We start from the raw sequence: 16947 nt of genomic DNA, 5'->3' as shown, positions 1-16947 counted from the left end.
TGCTAACCCTTCTTCCTGGAGCGCTCAGCTACCCTGGGTTGAATATGCCCACAACACCCTCACCAACGCCTCGTCAGGTATGTCACCCTTCGAGTGTGCTCTGGGTTACCAATCCCCCTTGTTCCCCACCCAAGAGGTTGCGGTTCCCTCTGTCCAGGACCATCTGTGCCTTTGTCACCGTACCTGGAGGAAGGCCCTGGCTGTCCTTGTTTATGCATCTGATAGGACCCAGTCCCAAGCCTAACTCAGGCTTCCCACAATAAGTTGGGTGAATTTTGTCCCATTCCTCCTGACAGAGCTGGTGTAACTGAATCAGGTTTGTAGGCCTCCTTGCTCGCACATGCCTTTTTAGTTCTGCCCACAAATGTTCTATAGGATTGAGGTCAGGGCTTAGTGATGGCCACTCCAATACCTTGACTTTGTTGTCCTTAAGCCATTTGCCACAACTTTGGAAGTATGCTTGYGATCATTGTCCATTTGGAAGACCCATTTGCGACCAAGCTTTAACTTCCTAACTGATGTCTTGATGTTGCTTCAATATATCCACATAATTTTCCTTCCTCATGATGCCATCTATTTTGTGAAGAGCACCAGTCCCTCCTGCAGCAAAGCACCCCCACAACATGATGCTGCCACCCCCGTGCTTCACGGTTGGGATGGTGTTCTTTGGCTTGCAAGCCTCCCCCTTTTTCATCCAAACATAATGATGGTCATTATAGCCAAACAGATCCATTTTTGGTTCATCAGACCAGAGGACATTTCTCCAAAAAGTACAATCTTTGTCCCCATGTGCAGTTGCAAACCTTAGTCTGGCTTTTTTTATGGCAGTTTTGGAGCAGTGATATCTTCCTTGCTGAGTGGCATTTCAGGTTATGTCGATATAGGACTAGTTTTACTGTGGATATAGATACTTTTGTACRTGTTTCCTCCAGCATCCTCCCAAGGTCCTTTACTGTTGTTCTGGGATTGATTTCCACTTTTCGCACCAAAGTACATTAATCTCTAGGAGACAGAACGCGTCTCCTTCCTGAGCGGTATGACGGCTACGTGGTCCCATGGTGTTTATACTTGCGTACTATTGTTTGTACAGATGAACGTGGTACCTTCAGGTGTTTGGAAATTGATCCCAAGGATGAACCAGACTTTTGGAGGTCTACAATTTTTTTTCTGAGGTCTTGGCTGATTTATTTTGATTTTCCCAAGATGTCAAGCAACGAGGCACTGAGTTGGAAGGTAGGCCTTGAAATACATCCACAGGTACACCTCCAATAGACTCAAATGATGTCAATTAGCCTATCAGAAGCTTCTAAAGCCATGACATTTTCTGGAATTTTCCAAGCTGTTTAAATGCACAGTCAATTTAGTGTATGTAAACTGTACGTAAATCTGACCCACTAGAATTGTGATTAAGTGAAATATTTTGTCTGCAAAAAATTGTTGGAAAAATGACTTGTGTCATGCACAAAGTAGATGTCCTAACCGACTTGCCAAAACTATAGTTTGTTAAGAAGAAATTTGTGGAGTGGTTGAAAAACTATTTTTAATGACTCCAACCTAAGTGTATGTGAACTTCCGACTTCAACTGTACATGTATGTATGTTTGTCTGCTGTTGGGAAGAGAGTAGGATGTTATGCAAAAAGATATGTTGGTAGGACAAGACTATATATGTTTCTGCACTTAAGTCAATTATTTATGTTTACTATAAGTTAATGAGGCAATACAACATTTGTAATGTGACTAAAATGTGACTAAAATCTAAGGGCATTTAGTTGACTAAAATGGCCAACTGTTTTTGTCATTTTGCCAATAACTAGACATAATCATTATTTAAATGACAAAAAAAATGRTTTAGTCAAATTGACTAAGAGTAGACTCAATCTAAAAAAATAGTGCCAAAATGAACACTGCTGTGGGCAGGATTCTGTTCCATACTGTACATGTCTGAACCCATAAGCTGTTCCAACACTGGGACCCAGTTGAGCTTTGTTATCATTTCTAGAATGGAAAACTGACATGCCTCCACCTAAAGTAACAGAACAAGGCAGGCAGTTTCCTCGAATAGTTGTCTTATTAATTGCTCACACTTGACAAGGTGTCTATGTCAGCGAATGCATGTCTGTTATATAATTACACGTTTCTTGCTTGGCATCAGGCTCAGACTGCGATTTTGTGCCTTGTTAACTTTATATTGTAACTCATCTACTGTAGTTATATCACTTCTTCTTCTGCCTCTTATGACTGAGGTTGTCGGATTGTGAGTTTAACTGAAACCTACTTGACAAGATCGTAAATCACATCCAAACCCAATTATTTCTGAGTCCTTATTTTTATAGCTAGTATGTATGTTGTGCTGACACTGTTTACATTACAGTCAAAGTAGGGTACTAGGGGGTAACTAGCCCCCTGGGGTAACTGTGTAGTCATATTAATCCACTTGTTCAGAGAGAAAAATGTTGATTATTTTTGAATAAAGTAATATGTTGGATGAGTGTGTTGGGGGGGGGGGGGGGGGGGGGSAGTTACCCCAGTACTTAATTTTTTTTCTAAGAACAACATTTTATGAAATAACTAAAAAAGTGTAAATTGTAGCCATTTATTTCCCTTTATAGTTTATTTGTCTAACCATGACCTTCATCCACATACCATTTTTTTCTCCAAACGTTGCTTTTTTTGTGTCAGCAATTAGACATTGTTCTTAGGAGGGGGCTAGTTACCCCCTAGTACCAAACTTGTATGGGCCCATAGATATTCTGTTATTCAGAATGCTGTGTTCAGTTATTCTATGTGTGGGCCGTCACTATAGGTATGTTGTTGTCAGGATAAGAACACCGGTTTATGTTTGCATGCTGCATGTCCACTGAAGCTAGGAATGGGGTGTCCCCATCTCCTCTCAGAGACTCCTATAAGATAATTTACTTCTAAGAAAGAATCTACATTTTTGAATGATACGATAAACATCCATCCACTTGGCATCTTGTTTGCGTTTCAGATGTCTGGTAAACGGGTGACATTATAATTAGTACTGTTTACTTTTTTTAAAATTTGACTTGAGCCTAAACACCCTTCCTCCACCCTCTGAAGAGCATGAATGTTCTGTTGAAAGATATCTCTTGGGAATCAAGAGGCAGATTTGGGGAGGAGTGGTGAGGTGGTATAATTGTCTTTTTAATTTGATATCAAAGAAAAAGCATCTTCCTTCCACCTGCTGCCATACCAACAGTGTCAATCATCTCCCAACAAGGTTGTAATGATAGTGTTCCATTCACAGTAACCCAGGGGCAGAAGGGTCCAACCAATGTACCCACACCCTGACATAGTCTGTTACCAGGCCCTTTACTATGTGGTCTGTCATCTTTATGTAGTGGTCAGCTGGTTACAAATAGCAGCCTTGTATAGTGGTGAAGGTATTTTCTCGTTTTATGATAACGCTAGTAGACTTCAGTGTGTGGTGTAATGGTGGGAGAGGATATATACAACCTGCAGGCTACATTTACAGTGCACCTGGTTGGTTACAGACTAATGACTGGTGAGCAGGGCCAAGCTCTCTACAATCCAAATTCCAGTCAGTCACCACCAGCTGGGAGTCTGTCTTTCCACAGTCAAATTATAAACCTGTTAAATGAGCCTACTACCTGGACCCCTGACTGAGCTTCCCTCTCCAGATGTCTGCTGCATAGATCTCCCTCTCTCTCTCTCATCACTAGCAGGCAGTGTGGATGATTGCCCTTTGCCAAGAGTGTTAACCTCAGAGAATTAAATTCTCTGGTTAAATGAGATGAGCAGTAAGTAGGCATTGCAGTTGAGAAGGCCCAACAGGGTGCCAGCTATACAGATCATGTGAGACATGGCTGGTGAGAGCACAGGTGCGTGTTGGGAAACGGCTGCACAGATGGGCTCAGACAGGAGGCAGCAAAATGCATCAGGTTATTCAGGCAAGTCAAACCAACAGCTTCTTCTTGTTATGTAAGGACAGTCTCGTGGTTGAAACACGCACCTTCGTATGGTATTTTCTGTGTTTCTGTGTATCCATTAATCCCACACAAGTCTTCTATGGTAGTAAGTAATCTAACAGTAGTCTGTGGTTGTGATGACAGACAATGTTTTGTTATTCTATTGCTCCTTTATTTGTGTCCTGTTGCCTGAGACCGCAATGAAGCGGAACTGACAGGCATGTGGACTGGAATCAGGCCCTCAGTTTGCTGTGTGAGTGTGTATGTGTGTGTGGATTCCCGGTCTCCCGGAACAGGATTGGGCTTGCTCAAATATGTCAGCTTGGTTTAAAATTGTTCAGCTGTTGTCGACATGGGACGCCACATGAAGAGGAGGGTGTCACAGAGTTTCTCCAGTCAAAACAAACAGCACTTAAATTTCATTCTACCCATAGGAACTGATTTAGGATCAGTTTTCCTCTCTCTGGTCCTGACCTTTCCATTGTAAGCTTCACAATAGCACTGGTCCTGATCCAGCAGCTCAGGGGTATTTCTCTAAGCAGGAACACTGGCCAACTAACTTTCCCCAAATATTCAGAAAAAGCTTCAGTAGTGTTAGTACTAGCCTAAAGCACTCTGACACAGTCTGATTATATGCACATACACTATTTCATTTAGAAAACTCCATGTGATGTCTTCATTACTTTTGCTATGATCAGGGGCACAACTTTGGTTTTAGAAGATGGGGGGACATTATTATTACTTTTTTTAATCCAGTCGGATGAACACTCCAAACAGCCTATCCGACCGCTCGGAGGTCGTCCACATGGTCCTTAAGCACACCGTTGCCTTGTTTTGTATCACATTCCAATGATAAAACAGTGGGCTACAAAAAATGCAATTTCGGGACTGTGCCCCCCCACTCCTACAAGGGCTGTTGTCCTCAGTAAAGGCACTGTGAGGTCAGTACTGTACAATTCTGAGCTGGGAAAGAAAAGAGGGATGCAAGTGATTCTATAACTGTCCAGCAGAGGGAGTCAATACACTGAGATAGAATCTATGGAATCCAAGTGTGAACTTCCTATGTTCCACTCTTCAGGTGATTGTTGGATGTAATCCAGCCCCCAGGGTCCTCTTCCCTAAACATGATGGTCATCCTCTCTGGTGGTCTGTACGAGGGGATTGGTTGATGCCCGTTGCTGGACTGCACAGAAGCTCTGCCTGTCGGTGACTGAGCCCTTGGACTAGGGGGATGGAGGCTGTGTGGCAGGTGGGGAGTAGCCTGGGGAAGCACAGGGACTTTGGGCCTCATAGACTCCTGTAGCCCTTGGTTCCTCAAGCCTGGGTCTCCTCTAATTGGCCCTAGCTCTGTGTGGTCGTCAGTAGGCTTTACAGCAGTCCCAGCTCTGGCCTCAGCCACCCCACCACTAAGCCTCAGTCTGCGCGCTCGCAGCTCTAACACCCTCCGGCCACCAGGGTCTGATGTGGCGTTTTGAGGGGGAGAAGGCGTCAGAGTGGATTCAGAGGACAGGGAGATACAGGCCACCTCAAGGGATTTGGCTTTTATCTGAAACACATCTGTAAATGAAGCATAGTTTACTAGAGAACATTTGATGTTGCATTGTGGTAGTGTGATTTCAAATTATTCTGTGTTAAAATCCTTGGATTTATATTTAGGTTTCTTGGTTTTATATTTCATATACTGAATAGGTTTGACATGTTTGATGGCCTTGTAAACCAGAGGTGAGAGAGACTCACCTGAAGAGGGGGACTGGAAAGGTAAGTTGCCCAGTGACTCGACCCGTCTCTTTTTCCACCCACCTCCTCGCCACTGAAAATGCTGAGACTTCCTTCATCATCCTTCTCTTCATCACTGTGGAGGATGGGCAGTATCTGAGGCCATCCCCCTCCATGGCTAATAGACATCTGGAACACAAAGTCATAGAAAAGAGGGAAAAGTCAGTTCAGAGTGGCTGGCTGACTGACTGACACAGGACTAAGTGGTCAGTACATGGTATGCTGTTCCCTCCAGGCCCTGAGCTCAGAGAACACGTCGCTGCGCTGGTGTCCGTCCTACTCCGAAAGGTCATATGTGTGCTCCAAAACATGGAGGGGTGGGGCGCTCGGAGTGAACACAGGTGAGGGGGCCGCAGTCTGCAGACAAAGGTAGGGAGAGAGAGGCAGGGAGACATTATGAAGTTAAAGACAGAGCTTTACACAGAGGTGGGGGTGGCACCTGCATAGGGAGAGAGTGAGATGGATGAGGTTGGAGATAGAGGAGGGTAAGGGGAATAGAGAGAGGGAATCAGAGGGAGGGACAGGAATGGTGAGAGGGACGGAGATATAGAATATGGATGGAGGCAGAGGAAGAAATACAGTGAAGAACCGAAAGAGAAATTAGGAAAATAAAAGAGAGAGTGACAGAGTGTAGAGATGACAGATCGTCTGACGTTGGCAGGGAGCTCCGTCTGTCATGTCACCTAGGCCACAGCTGCATCGCTCCATCACCCTCCCCTCCTCTCTCGGATAATTATCTTCTTCTGTTCATCCTGACATCACAGAGAGACGGAGGCGATGTCACCCAGCCATAATGGCCTGTCACAACACATAACTATTCCACCTTCACTCTGGGCCACTTTCCATTGGCGCTGGAAAACTGTCAAATCTCTGCTGTGGTGGTCAATGTGCCAGAAATGAGTAAGAACTCAGTATTTACAGTTTCTCCCCACTGATGGGTCAACATACCCTCATCTTCTGTCACCTGGCTCTGAGGGCCTGGACAGGATTTCCACAGAACAAGATCTTCCCTGCACTTGGAGAGAAACAAAAAACATTTCATTACTGTGGAGGATAGCTAATCAGGGATGGCGATTGTCACAACTTGGGAAATTAGGGAACTGGATAAAGGCATAGTATGCCTGATTTCTGGGGTGAGAAAATCAATGATCTCTGATTTAAAACGACATGATGAATCTTCAGACACTGTTACAACATGTCCTCATGGTGGCAGTGTTGACTAATTATACATTTGGATGCTACGTTTTGAAAATAAGTCAAATACATTAGAAACTGTTGAATAACACACAAAAAGGATACAAAACAATAAGCCTGGTTCACTATATGGGCCATATTCAGTTACTAAAAGTGGGGCCTTGTATGTGGAGATGGTAGGACACCAATACAGTATCTCACCGTGCGTCAGAACGCTAGCGTCTGGGTCCACAGAGGCTGGACCTACATCAGCAGAACCGGATCTGGACCCGGAAGGAGAGAGGACTCTGGACCCAGCCCCTGATAAGGGTCACGACCCAGAAAGGGGTCTGGAGTCAACTGCTGAGAGGGGCCTTGCACTGACCGGTCGGCTGGAGGGACGGGAACTGGAGAGGCTGTTAGCTAGGCGCTGGCCAGAGCTGGGTCTGGAGTAGGCACTCACACTGGCTGCTCTCTCCTCTATGGCCAGACAGGGAAGAGGGAAAATATAGAAGAGTACAATACAGAGTAGTATTAATGGCCTTATAGAAGCAAAAAGACACACACACACACACCCTGTGCCATCTCTGCGCAGCTGCAGTCTTTGATGGACTCTCTGAGCAGGGCCCAGTCTTCCCCCATGGAGCTGGTGCAGCCAGGCCCTGCCTTCTCCTCTGCACATATGTAGTCTAGGTAATGCAGCTGTGGGACCAGCTCCCCTCCCGCCGACCGGTAGCAGTAACCCTTTTCCTCCTTGGACTAGGGAAAGGAGAAGGCAGGATGAAGAAACACGAGAGGGTACCTTGAAGGAAGAGAACCCGCACATAAAAAAAGAGACGCTAACAGATCCACTCCAACTACTTTCAGTTGCACAAGACCAGCCCAGTCAAAGGGTACTACATGGAGGGTGGGGAAAATCTAGTCCTGGAGAGCTGCAGTATATGCAGGCTTTTGTTCCAGCCCAGCACTTACACACCTCATTCAACTAATCGAGGTCCATATAAGCAGATGACAGGTTGAATTAGGCTAGGTGTGTTAAAACAGGACTTGAAATAATGCATCCAGTGCAGCCCTGGAGAAGCGGAGTTGCCTACCTCTGAACTACACAGTCGATTCAGTATGTTAGGTGATACAAATATGATAGGTGACTGCATAAAGGGTCCAAGGTTGTGCTTTGGTTGTGATTTTAATGGTCGATTAAGGCCAAGGAATGTCCAACCTTTCAAAGTTATCCTTTCAACGCCAAACACACCCCTTAACACCAGAATAACATACTGTAAAAGAACATAGCCCTGTTAGAAGAGCTTTAAGCCACAATGAGTGTAACTTATGTTCAAAGGAGGAGACAAAGAAAATGGTTCTGAGTGCCAATAATGGCAATAATCTGCACTTTGTACTGTGTTCTGGTCCTTTATCAGCACTGAGGAGAGCGAGGAGGGAGAGAGACCAGTAAAAGCACTATGCTGCTGCTAAGAGATCAAATTAGAGCGGAYTACTCTCACCCTTCACCAACCAGCAGAGAGAGAGGGGGGAGAGAGAGGGAAAGAGACAAGAGAGAGGCGAGATCGAGGGGGAGGAGAGAGAAGAAAGAGAGAGAGAGAGAGCTACACTTTCTGTGCTCCACCAAGGGTATAGACAACCAGAGTCTAGAAAGAAAGAAAAAAAGCAAACCCAAGGACCCCTCTCTCAGTGCTTGGACCAAGCCTAATGCATATTCAGGACAGCGTTCCCTCCCTCACTGCCCCAGTTTCCTAATTCCTGCTGCTGGTTGGGTGGGTCAAAAATAAACACATTCACTCATCCATTCATACCACTTCAACACTGCATCACGTCGTTATAGTGAAACCCTAATACACCACTTTAATATGGGCTCATTCCCATATCAACACCTGTGCTAAAGAGAGTATATTTTCCACCCTGCCTAGTTGAGCAATGTTTATACTAACCATCAACACAGCTTGTAGCATCCCTACTTACACAAGCAAAGCCTGTTTTGCTCTGAACACCAATTCCCTGTCCCCTGCTCTCCAGTCCCACCCTGTTCTGCCTGATGCGGACATTATCATCTGGGCCCATATGGGGGACATTGTGGAGAGTATGACTCACAGCCTGAGCCCAGCATGCAGAGCCATGGTAGCACAGTCATTCTGGATAATCTCATTACCAGACTCAAACACTCACACTCCATGCCTGGACCACACACACACACAGCACCAACACACCAACAACCAACACACACACACGACACACACACACACACACACACACACACACACACACACACACACACACACACACACACACACATACATATATGCATGCATCTTGGAGTATCTAAAATCCAGATTCAGTAATATATACAATAATATACATGATTGTGGTTGTGGTGAGGGTTAGGGTTAGGAGTGTAGGAGTGTGTGTAAATACCTGTGGCATTAGGGTGGGGGTGCATACAGACAGGGTTTCCCTCTAGGGTGAGCGTGCGGAGTTGGGAGCGCAGGTCTGGGTACTGCACCTGCACCAGGTCATCCACATCATTCCCTTCCAGGTCCAACAGCTGTAGATTCTCCAGCATGCTCACCTGACTCAGGTTCGACACTCTGTTGTAGACCACATACAGCTCCTAGCGTAGGGAGAGGACATACCAACACAGGCTCAGGTTTAGTGGAACTCAACTTTTACATAGTCAAATACATAAAACGTTGAATTGTGAGGTTTTCACAGGTGAGCGAGGTGGATAGAAGCCAGGTGGAGTAACAGGTCTTGTAGACTGTAGTTCATGATGGTACACTGCAAAGGTTTTCCACTACAAACTCTACCTTGAGAGAGGAGGGGAGAGCATCCAGGTCTACCAGGCTGCAGTGAGATATCCACAGCACCTGAAGGTGAGACAGCGTGGTTCCCAGGTCCCTACACAGCCATGATCCAGAGGCATGGGTGGAATTGTCACAACAGAACATCAGGAGGGAAAAAGGCTACCGGCAGGGCTTTGTTCATTGGTACTAGTAGCACTGGTGTACCCAACTTTTAAAACGAGCACCAGAGTAATATATTGATTTAAAGGTATTTAGATAGCCTATATGAATCATGTTTTGAAGCTCATCTCCTGGAGCCCCTGTGGTGATACTGATGGTTTGTCGAGATTGATGGTTTGTTGACAACTGTAGCATTTTAGCTAAGCCTAACCCAGCTACGGACAGAAGTGACATTACGTAGCTGGTTAGGAGAATGAGGTTAAGGTTAGGAAAAGGTTTAGGGTTAGGCTTAGCTAAAATGCTACAGTTGTCCACAACTGTTATCCCCAACGTGACAACTAGATGGAGCTGTACTGGTAGCTACAACCATACTAACCACCAGGCTCGACAAACTATTAGTATCATAACACCGCCTCCAAAACTAATGCAATCACTTTTCAACCGCTGCAAACTCCRCCCACCAGGGTAACCCGAGCCAGATAATTGAATCCCCTCATTGGTAAATGAGTTGCCACAATCTGACCAATCAAAGTATGTTTTGTGTTGTATTCCCATTGTGATTGGTCCCTGGCCTGAACCAATAGGAGGCAATTTTTTTAATAATATAAAAGCCTCCTTCATTTTGCCATCTGTAAAACGGGAAACCTGGGGAAGTGTCACTGCGGAAATCTGCTAAAGAGGGGGTGTTAATCAGTGACGACTCGTAACACGTTAAACCAATCAAATGCCTTGCCAAAGGTCCTCACCAGATTAGTGACGTAGGATACATTTTTTTGACTAAAAACAAGCACCGATGACAACAGAACGCTTGCAGCACGCTGGTTTTCGCCGCATTACAGATATTTCGAGATTAGCTAAAGGTGCAGCAAGAGGGGAGAAATGGTCTACAACGCTGGCCATATCAAAAAAAAAAAAWAATCTGGAGTGATATTTGGCTGTACAGGCTAACATTAGGGCCAAGAAGAAGCTAGCCACAATGAAGTACGTTTTGAGAAAAATCTGCTAACATTGTAAGCTACCTAGGTATAACTAGCTACAATGAACAAAAATATAAATGCCACATATAAAGTGTTGGTCCCATGTTTCAAATAAAAGATCCCAGAAATGTTCCATACGCACAAAAAGTTTATTTCTATCAAATTCAAACCAATTGTTATTTGTCACATGTGCCGAAAACAACAGGTGAAATGCTTACTTACAAGCCCTTAACCAACAGTGCAGTTCAAGAAATAGAGTTAAGAAAATATTTCCAAAATTAAATAAAGTGAAAATAACAAGTAACACAGAACTACATAACAATAACGAAACTATATACAGGGGGCCTGGTACTGAGTAAATGTGTGGGGTACAGGTTCGTCAAGGAACCTGTGTGCACAAATTTGTTTACATCCCAAGCATTTCTCCTTTGCCAAGATAAACCATCCACATGACAAGTGTGGCATATCAAGAAGCTGATTAAACAGTATGATCATTACACAGGTGCACCTATGTAATGGGGACAATAAAAGGCCACTCTAAAATGTGTAGTTTTGTCACACAACACAATGCCAGAGCGTGCAATTGGCATGCTGACTGCAGGAATGTCCACCAGAGCTGTTGCCAGATAATTTTATGTTCATTTCTCTACCATAAGCCATCTCCAACGTCGTTTTAGGGAATTTGGCAGTACGTCCAACCGACCTCACAACCGCAGACCACGTGTATGGTGTCTTTTGGGGGCGAGCGATTTGCTGATGTCAATGTTGTGAACAGAGTGCCCCATGGTGGTGGTGGGGTTATGGTATGGGCAGCCATAAGCTACAGACAACGAACACAATTGCATTTTATCGATGGCAATTTGAACTCAGAAATACTGTGACGACATCCTGAGGCACATTGTCGTGCCATTTATCCGCCGCCAGCACCTCATGTTTCAGCATGATAATGCAAGGGTCTGTACACAATTCATGGAGGCTGAAAATGTCCCAGTTGTTCCATGGCCTGCATACTCACCAGACATGTCACCCATTGAGCATGTTTGGGATGCTCTGGATCAACATGTATGACAGCGTGTTCCGGTTCCCGCCAATATCCAGAAACTTCACACAGCCATTGAAGAGGAGTGGAACAACATTCAACAGGCCACAATCAACAGCCTGATCAACTCTATGCGAAGGAGATGTGTCGCGCTGCATGAGGCAAATGTTGGTCACACCAGATACTGACTGGTTTTCTGATCCACTCCCCTACCTTTTTTTAAAGGTATCTGTGGCCAACAGATGCATATCTGTATTCCCATTCATGTGAAATCCATAAATTAGGGCCTAATGAATTTATTTGAATTGACTGTTTTCCTTATATGAACTGTAACTCAGTAAAACCTTTGAAATTGTTGCGTGTTGCGTTCATATTTTTGTTCAGTATAGTTCAATTTCTCATGATTATAAAGCTAACAAAATGTTAATAAAAAAAGGATATTATTGACCAATATTATTTTCATACTGTACCTACATTTTAAAGGTTGGATTTGCACTAACCAATGTTATATGTCGTCACTTAAAACCCCCTAAGGTCGATGTCCACTTACCCACAGGAATAGAATTAGCATAATAAAAAATCCCCATAAAAATGCATCAGTTTAAGCTAGAGATATGGTTTTGTTTTTGCATTGGATGCATCTCAATCCACCGCATCCACCTTCAGTGCATTCGGAAAGTATTCAGACCCCTTCCCTTGCTACACATTTTGTTATGTTACAAGAGTTGCCAAGAGTGTGCAAAGCTGTCATCAAGGCAAAGGGCGGCTACTTTGAAGAGTCGCAAATATAAAATATATTTTGATTTGTTTAACACTTTTTGGGTTACTACATGATTCCATATGTGTTATTTCATAGTTTTGATGTCTTCACTATTATTCTACAATGTAATAAATAGTAAAAAATTAAGAAAAACCCTGGAATGAGTAGGTGTGTCCAAACTTTTGACTGGTTCTGTATATAATTATTTTTGATACTTCAAGGGGTCTTAAAATTCAAAATCAAATAGCTAAATGATCTTGGTATTCTAAATAGCTTAGTAGAACCCCCCCCCCCCCCCCACCCCCTGGCTTAGACAGGTCTTAGACTGTTTAGTGCCAAAAATAAGTGGCTAAATACATGTAAAGAAAAATATATGTATATATTTCCTGATCTTTCTTATATCTCTCAGATATAGGACAGACACTTCAGAACAAACTTCCTTTTGTTGTTCCATGTAGTGAATCTGTTATTCAATGCATTTGTATGTGCTAACAGCAGTAAGGCCCAAACATTGTTTTCAACAAATATTCTTTAAATATATTTTTTGATACTTCAAGGGGTCTTACTATTCAAAATCAAATAGCTAAATGATTCTTGGTATGACCATCTGAAAACAATTCATTCAACAGAAACAGACACAGAGACAGAACCCTTCCCCTCTTTATTGCAGGATTGTGATACGTGATTAATCAACATTGACACTAGTTCATTAGAATAAAATTGTTTAACAATTAAAACAAGTTAAAACACTTCCCTTGAAGGAATCAACACTTCATCCCTATAAAATAAGATAACTCGTATGTTAAGATTAGACATCTTAGTCAAAACAACAATAGATCATTGAGGAGTAGACTATTATTACTAAAGCATCATTTCAGGTGAACAAAAGAAAAAACACCATACCAGCGATAGCACAACCTTGCTCCACTGATCCGTGAGTGAGAAAACTTCTGTTACAGCCCAGAAATAGCACACTTGATTGTCAACTCATTGGGTTTGATAAGTTGAATCAGGTGTGTTATTGCTGGGCTGAAACAGAATCTTGCACACCCAGCAGACCTCCAGCAGGGTTTGCCTGCCCCAATTGTAATAGGTTTATACATTGTGTGTAATGTTTAACTGTATATTTGTATACAACCTGTGCTAACATAAGTAGGCATACACATATAACCCATGGCATATAGGTAGGCCTACCTATGTTATCAACATTTTGTATACAAGAATACAGCTGGTTTGTGAGAAGGTGTTAGTTCACAGTTAGCCTTTTATGTAAATTAAACTGCAAAGTACCAGTGGCTTGGCTTTGGCCCCAYGTAAGAGCAGGTCCGCCGGAGACATGGCGTAGTGGCACAAGGGTGCCGGCCTGCGTAGATGGAAACCGAAAAGTCTGAGCCTTATAGGTAAAACACTGGGATAAATCATGTATGGAAATGCACCATTAGTCTTTTGGAACATTCATTGGGACCCCTCTCTTCATTTGCAAACACAGGCTTTCTATATCTGAGGACAGAAAACATCACAAAGAAACAGGCTTCATTATACTCAAATTAGACCGCACTGAATATTATGTCGCTATTATCTCTCTGTCCTCAAGGTTTTTCTCTCTTGGGTCTGAAACTGGAGAATGTTTTCATAATGTCCCCCCACAAAGTTACCTGCGCTATCCAGTAGCCTACACTCTCCCTTTTCTGACAGCTGGAGCTGCAATTTCCCCCTCTTCATGACTGCTTTCTACAAAAGCATTTGGAGACTGTGTTTTTCATTTACAATAATTACATCAAGATAGCTAGCTAATAGAAAGTTAGCTAGCTGATGACATTTAATTCACTTAGCTAAACAATGTGTAACATTAGCTAGCAGCTCAGTTGAGTTAGCCTACAAAGTGGCCTACTACTAGTACTGTAATACTTTTTTTTTTTTTACATTTTCTAAATGCATGTACTTACTTTAATAGGTTCTCCCACTCACTTTGTTTTTTCGGGTCCTTACTACAACGAAATAATGGGCAATCTTGAAGATTTTACCTGTGGTAGCAAAGCGCAGCCATGTGTACGAATAGAGTACCACTGCATGAGTCATAATGCCCATAAAACCTAGCGGACAAACAGGGAAATAGTTCAGGTAGCTAGGATTACGGAAGGATGATTGCAGAAACTGAGGTTTTGTTTGAAACTGTTAGTGAGTCGAGTGAAGCTAATAGTACGGAGTGAGAATGAGTGGGTTACAGTGGTGAAGAAAAAGGTAAACGAGAAGTAAAGCTATGTTGGAAAAAAGGAAACCACTATACTTGTTTTTGGTCAGTGTCAGGGTTTTGGATGAATGCTACTTGAGAAATACGTTTAACGTATCCAGGAAAATCTGGAATGTGTTGGAAGAAAGTGTGGAGTCGGTGAGAGTCACAAGAAGTGGTCTTATTTAGATTTTTTGTGTGTCTGCGGAGCAGAAGACGCGAGTGTTAAGACTCAAAAAGATATCGGAGTGGAATGTTTCCTGCGTGGATTTTCGTAGCAGGGCGCCTATCAAGGGGGTTATTTCTGGGGTGGCGCAAGAAATAAAGGCGGAGGATATAACTGAAGACATCGAAGGAGTGGTTGGTGCATGTTGATTGACTTGTATGATGGATGGAGAAAAGAAGTTCACTTCATCCATGCTACTGTTCTTTGATGAAGAGTCTCTCCCTTCTCATATAAAGTTAGGATTCATGAGATACCCTGTAAGAGCTTTTGTGCACAAGCCCCTTCAGTGTCATAAATGTAAAATATTTGGTCATGTGTCAAGTGTGTGCAGAAGGGAAGAATATTGTATGCCAGATGAAGGGAAATGCTGCAACTGTGGAGGTGAACATGCGCCTGAATTCTTGGAGTGCCCTGTTAGGGTGAAGGAGAATGAGGTGGCAAGGGTAAGGAGTGTCCAGCGTGTCTCTTATCTGGAGGCGGTGAGAAAATTAGAAGGAACGAGTAGCGGGGAAGAAGCAATTGTAGTAGAGCCACCAAGACCGGTGAAGGTTTCTTATCAACCAATGGACAGTGAAATGCTACATGGTAAAAAGGTGGACTTTGTATTATTTATTGTAATGGTCATAAACTGTACAGCACAAGCGGAGAAAAAGTATACGAAAATTGGAATCATTTTGAATGCTGCTGAACGTTTTTTGGGACTTCGTGACTTCACAGCCGAGGCGGTGCAAGAAATCCTGTCGGTGAATYTAGCCCCATCACAGTAGGGATGTATTTTGGAGTGGACTGTGATTGGAAAAAGTATGATAAAAAAAAAAATTACGTTAGTTGACGTGTTTTTTTATGTACGATGTCATTTTCCCCCTTTCCCGGAATGTTTTTTTCTTATTCAATACCCCGTCCAGCCGGTGGCGGTAATGCACCATTAACAATGGATGCCAACCACCATTAAACCTAAGAAGAAGGGAAACAGTTCCAAAAGTTTTTCCACCATTCATTTTCCCCATAGGGGTTTTTAGAAACACTTAAAATAAGGGCTGTGTTTTGTGTAGGCTTACCCTACCCCTACATTTCTTTAAATGTACCTGTTAGCAAAGTTGCCATTGAGAGACAATGTGCAGAAGTTTGCGAGAATTTGTAGTCTTGCATGATGTCTGATTTGTGCTAATTAGCATGTTTTAATCTGAGAGTAAATAGCGCCGAATATATTGATAAAAGTCCCCTTGTCCAAAATATTTACATGGTTTTTAAAACGTCACGCCAGGGTAAGCCTACATGAAAACACAGCCCTTATTTGAAGTGTTTCTGAAATGAATGGTGAAAAAACGATTGGAACCATTTCCCTGTTTGACCGCTAGGTTTTATGGATATTATGACATATCCAGTGTGGGGCTCTACGGAGACAAGGCACAAAGTGTGTTTGTCACCAAATCAGTTTAGAATGTTTTGGGACTTTTGACTTTACCAGCATAACCCACATTCAGTTTCAATAAATATAAATCGCAGACTGTCGGCCACAATTGAAACTAGCATACGCAACAACTCTACAAAATGTGTCCTACCCAGACAGAAAACAGTGATGCACATAACACACAGCACCCCTTCTATGGGCATGTGGGGGAGGGTTCTTGAAATGTAACATCCAATCAAAATCTTGCCACTGGGAGCCAGCGTATTGTTCAACCTTTTTTTGCAATACAAAATTCTAAAGACCGCCAAGGGAGGCGTGACCACGATGTGATTTTGGAGGTATGGCAACGTGAGACTAAGTGCTACCAGCCAAATTATCAATACTCCAGCTAGCACAGCAGAAATATTTAGAGCATAGGCCTATGCGACC

General features: G+C 43.2%; 1 pseudogene; it reads right to left on the bottom strand.

The window, feature by feature from the left end:
• Positions 1–3145: 3145 nt before the first annotated feature.
• LOC111952314 (leucine-rich repeat-containing protein 56-like) overlaps positions 3146–16947 on the bottom strand; it is a 30949-nt pseudogene continuing 17147 nt past the window's right edge.

Source organism: Salvelinus sp. IW2-2015, linkage group LG26 (assembly GCF_002910315.2).
Source record: "Salvelinus sp. IW2-2015 linkage group LG26, ASM291031v2, whole genome shotgun sequence".
Taxonomy (NCBI): Eukaryota; Metazoa; Chordata; class Actinopteri; order Salmoniformes; family Salmonidae; genus Salvelinus; species Salvelinus sp. IW2-2015.
Note: the sequence above shows the minus strand (reverse complement) of the source record. Positions and strands in the feature narration are given on the sequence as shown.